Source organism: Callorhinus ursinus, unplaced genomic scaffold (assembly GCF_003265705.2).
Source record: "Callorhinus ursinus isolate GAN/ISIS: 27379988/994484 unplaced genomic scaffold, GSC_fseal_2.0 scaffold4, whole genome shotgun sequence".
NCBI lineage: Eukaryota > Metazoa > Chordata > Mammalia > Carnivora > Otariidae > Callorhinus > Callorhinus ursinus.
The window spans coordinates 55,217,172-55,222,737 of NW_027397066.1; the positions used below are offsets into that span (position 1 = coordinate 55,217,172).

Genomic DNA, 5,566 nt, shown 5'->3' on the forward strand with positions numbered 1-5,566 from the left:
CCCTCCTCCTTCTTCTTCTTCTTCTTCTTCTTCTTCTTCTTCTTCTTCTTCTTCTTCTTTTTTTCTTTAACATATAATGTATTATTTGTTTCAGAGGTACAGTTCTGTGCTTCATCAGTCTTACACAATTCACAGCGCTCACCATAGCACATACTCCCCAATGTTTATCACCCAGCCACCCCATCCCTCCCAACCCCTCCATTCCAGCAACCCTCAGTTTATTTCCTCAGATTAAGAATTCCTCATATCACTGAGGTCATATGATACATGTATTTCTCTGATTGACTTATTTCGCTCAGTATAACACGCTCCAGTTCCATCCACGTCGTTGCAAATGGCAAGATTTCATTCCTTTTGATGGCTGCATAATATTCCATTGTGTATATATACCACATCTTCTTTATCCATTCATCTGTTGATGGACATCTTGGCTCTTTCCATAGTTTGGCTATTGTGGACATTGCTGCTATAAACATCGGGGTGCATGTACCCCTTTGGATCCCTACATTTGTCTCAGTTTTGCTTGTTTGTCCCACCATGAAAGTTCTGGCAGCTCAAAAGAAGCTACATAGAGAATGGTATTGAACTCTTCCATGAGAGTTTCCCAGTTACTGGAAGGTGAAGGATCTCCAATTAAAGGGAATCTTGATATGATTAAATAGCTGATTTGATGAAGGTACCAGTATAGTTATCTCATGCCCATGAAGCTGGAGTTGATCCAGAATAACTTTTAGATTAATCCAATGACTAGAATCCAAGGGCCACAGAAGTATTTTCCTACCCATGCAGCATGAAAAGAACACTGAAACCTTTTACAGTCCTCATAATCAACTCTCGCTCTAACTAAACCTGGGCTTAAACCAAGTTCATGAAGTTCACAAATCCCACAGATCGCTTCCATGATGCTCTCAATCAATTATAGTAGTTTGAGCTGAACTTTGAAGTACATAGTTTGTTTATTGGTTAAAATCAACTGCAGCTGCTTTGATTAAAAAAAATCAGTAAGTCAACAAAATGATTTAGGAAGAAAAATACTCAGAATGAGAGTTTTAAGACTTTTCTTAGAGGATATGAAAATAAAAAGGCTTAAACACAAATTGAGAATAACTTCTAAATGATGTTAAGAAAATCCATCACCATGTGATGCATACTCAATTAAGACTGGATTTTTTTGATAACTTTTTCTTCAGTTTTTATTAGATGTTCTTTTGAACAGAATGGTCTCTCTAGTATTTCTTTCACTGACAACTCTGCTAGGAATTGCTGAGTGGAAAAATGGTTATTATCTCCTGCCAGAAACAGAATATATGCAAGAAACATTAGGGCAGGGAGAAGGTTTAAATCCAAATATTCTAATGCTAAATTCAGTGCCCTTTGACCCAAGTCATGTCTATCTTTAAGAGAAAAAGAATATTTTTTCTTTTGCTTTTATTGAAGATATGAATTCAAGTTCTGATTCTAGATCAGATTCATGTTTTGCTTAAAAGAGATAGAATAGAAAAGACAAATCATGAAGAAGATAAGTTGATAATCTTATTCTTCCTTCCAGCACTTCCAATTCTATTTTCTTTGCTATCTTGTATAAGAGACATTTTATAATGTAAAATTCCATTTTTTTTTTTGCTTAGATCTCCACACCTGGAAGCCACTACCACTTGTAGAAATGGATCCAATGATATTTAAGACAATGACTTTATCTATAATCCTTTTGCTTAAAAAGTTGATTTTTTCCAAGTAATTAATCTATAAGAAATATATCATAATAACATTATCATTTTCAATATCATAAGAATTTGACTAATAAAAAGGAGGACTGAGCAATTATTCAGTTGATTACCATATCTACAAATTCTACTCCCACACTGTATATTGATCTGTTCTTCTTTGTCAGTCTTTACTATCACTTTAATCCTAGCCATTTTCATATCCAAGTTGGATTTACTGCAATAGCCTTCTAATATCCTACTTTCATTTTCACACTGCTGTAACCCACTTTCTACAAAGAAATGTTCCCTATTTTTAGAAAGTCTATTTCAGAGAATGTCAGTATTGAGGAAAATACTTTAATAACTTTCTCTTTTATATAGGTTAAAATCTATATTCTCTGAAATGGCCCCCAAAATATCCTGACTAGTATTCTAGTCTTGTTACTCTACTTTCTTCCTCCACCCATTTCAACTTTCTTTGAGCTTTTTTTGGTTTTTCTTCAAATCTTCATTTAAATTCTAGTTAGTTAACATACTATGTGGTATTGATTGCGGGAGTGGAATTCAGTGATTCATCACTTACATACAACACCCAGTGCTCATCCTAACAAGTGCCCTCCCTAAATAGTGCCCTTCACACATCTAGCTCGTATCCCACCCACCTCCCTCCATCAACCCCTAGTTTGTTCTCTATAGTTAAGGGTCTCTTATGGTTTATTTCCCTTTCCCCATTTTCCCCCTCCCATATGTTCATCTGTTTTCCTAAATTCCACATATGAGTGAAATCATATGGTATTTGTCTTACTCTGACTGATTTATTTCACTTAGCATAATACACTCTAGCTCCATTCACGTCATTCTTTTCAACGACTGAGTAATATTCCATTATATATATATATATATATACCATTTCTTCATTATCCATTCATCAGGTAGACATTTGGGCTCTTTCCTTAGTTTGGCTCTTGTTGCTAATGTTGCTATAAACATTGGGTGCTGCATGTACCCCTTTAAACCTGTATTTTGTATCTTTTATACCTAGTATATGCAATTATGAATTGTAGGGTAGTACTATTTTTAACTTTTTGAGGGAACTCCATACTGTTTTCCAAAGTGGCTGCACCAGTTTGCATTCCCACCAACAATGCAAGAGCGTTCCCTTTTCTCCACATCCTTGCCAACACCTGTTTTTTTGTGTGTTGTTAATTTTAGCCATCCTGACAGGCATGAGGTGGTATCTCATCATTGTTTTGATTTGTATTTCTCTGATGATGGGTGATGTTGAGCATCTTTTCATGTGTCTGTTCGACTTCTGGATGTCTTCTTTGGAAAAATGTCTATACATGTCTTCTGCCTATTTCTTAACTGGATTATTTGTTCTTTGGGTGTTGAGTTTGATAAGTTTTTTGTAAATTTTGGATACTAACCCTTTATCGGATATGTCATTTGCAAATATCTTCTCCCATTTTGTAGTTTGTCTTTTAGTTTTGATGATTGTTTCCTTCACTGTGGAGAAGCTTTTTATCTTGATGAAGTACCAATAGTTCATTTTTGTTTTTGTTTCACTTGCCTCAAGCGACATGTCTAGTAAGAATTTGTTCTGGCCAAGGTCAAAGAGGTTGCTGCCTGTGTTCTTCTGTAGGATTTTGATGGATTCCTGTCTCACATTTAGGTCTTTCATCCATTTTATTTATTTTTATTTTTTTATTTTTAAAGATTTTATTTATTTGACAGAGAGAGCAAGAGAGAACAAGCAGGGAGAGCAGCAGACAGAGGGAGAAGCAGGATCTCTGCTGAACAAGGAGCCCAATGTGGGACTCAATCCCAGAACCCTGGGATCATGACCTGAGCCAAAGGCAGCCACTTGACTGACTGAGCCACCCAGGCATCACCTTTCATTCATTTTAAACTTATTTTTGTGTATAGTGTAAGAAAGTGGTCCAGTTTCATTCTTCTGCATGTGGCTGTCCAGTTTTCCCGGCACCATTTGTTGAAGAGATAGTCTTTTTTCCATTGGACATTCTTTCCTGCATTGTTGAAGATTGGTTGGCCATAAAGTTGTGGGTCCATTTCTGGGGTTTTTTGTTCTGTTCCATTGATCTATGGGTCTGTTTTTGTGCCAGTACCACACTATCTTGATGATTACAGCTTTGTAATACAGCTTGAAGTCCAGAATTGTGATGCCTCCAGCTTTTCTTTTCCTTTTCAGGATTGCTTTGGCTATTTGGGATCTTTTGTGGTTCCATGAAAATTTTAGGATTGTTTGTTCTAGCTCTGTGAAAAATGCTGATAGGGATTGCATTAAGTGTGTAGATTGCCTTGGGTAGCATAGACATTTTTAACAATGTTTGTTCTTCCAATCCATGAGCATAGAATGTTTTTCCATTTCTTTGTGTCCCCTTCAGTTTCTTTCATGAGTATTCTATAGTTTTCAGAGTACAGATCATTTACCTCTTTGGTTAGGTTTATGCCTAAGTATCATGGTTTTGGTGCAATTGTAAATAGGATTGATTCTTTGATTTCTTTTTCTACTGCTTTGTTATTGGTGTATAGAAATGCAACAGATTTCTGCACATTAATTTTATATCCTGTGACTTTGCTAAATTCCTGTATGAGTTCTAGCAATTTTTTGGTGGAGTCTTTCAGGTTTTCTACATAAAGTATCATGTCATCTGCAAATAGTGGCTGATTTGGATGCCTTTTATTTCTTTTTGTCTGATTGCTGAGGCTAACACTTCCAGTACTGTGTTAAATGGTAATGGTGAGAGTGGAACAATCCCTGTCTTGTTCCTGACCATAGTTGAAAAGCTCTCAGTTTTTACCTATTGAGGATGGTATTAGCTGTGGGTCTTCTACATATGACTTTTATGATATTGAGATTTGTTCCATTTATACCTACTTTGTTGAGGGTTTTTATCAAGAATGGATGCTGTATTTTGTGAAATGTTTTTTCTGCATATATTGAGAGGATCATATGGTTCTTATCCTTTCTTTTATTAATGTGGTATATCACATTGATTGATTTGCAAATACTGAACCACCTCTGAAGCCCAGGAATAAATCCCACCTGATTGTTGTGAATAATTCTTTTAATGTACTGTTGGGGATTTGATTTGCTAATATCTTGTTGAGAATTTTTGCATCCATGTTCATGAGGGATATTGGCCTGTAATTCTCCTTTTTAGTTGGGTTGTCATCTGGTTTTGGAATCAAGGTAATGCTTGCCTTGTAAAATGAGTTTGGAAGTTCTCCTTCCATTTCTATTTTTGGGAACAGTTTGAGAAGAATAGGTATTAACTGTTCTTTAAATGTCTGGTAGAATTCCCCTGGGAAGCCATTTGGCCCTGGACTTTCATTTGTTGGGAGAGTTTTGATTATTAATTCATTTTCTTTGCTGGTTATGGGTCTGTACAAATTTTCTATTTCTTCTTGTTTCAGTTTTGGTAATTTTTAAGTTTCTAGGAATTTGTTCCAGATTGCCCAATTTGTTGGCATATGCTTTTTCATAATATTCTCTTATAATTGTTTGGATTTCTGTGGTGTTGGTTATGATTCATTCATGGTTTTATCTATTTGGATCCTTTCTCTTCTTTTTTGATAAGTCTGGCTAGGGGCTTATTAATTTTATTAATTCTTTCAAAAAATCAGCTCTTATTTTCATTGATCTATCCTACTGTTTTTTGTTTTTTTTTATTTCTATATCATTTATTTCTGCTTTGATCTTTTCTTTTTTTTAAAGATTTTACTTATTTATTTGAGAGGGAGAGAGAGAGAGCACAAGCGGGGGGGGGGGCAGGCAGATGGAGAAACAAGCTCCCACTGAGCAAGAAGCCTGATGCAGGACTCAATCCCAGGATTCT

The 5,566-nt window shown here is 35.6% G+C and overlaps 1 pseudogene; it reads right to left on the reverse strand.

The window, feature by feature from the left end:
* Positions 1–901, reverse strand: part of LOC112835501 (UDP-glucuronosyltransferase 2C1-like) — a 26,996-nt pseudogene extending 26,095 nt beyond the window's left edge.
* Between the last annotated feature and the right edge of the window lie 4,665 nt (positions 902–5,566).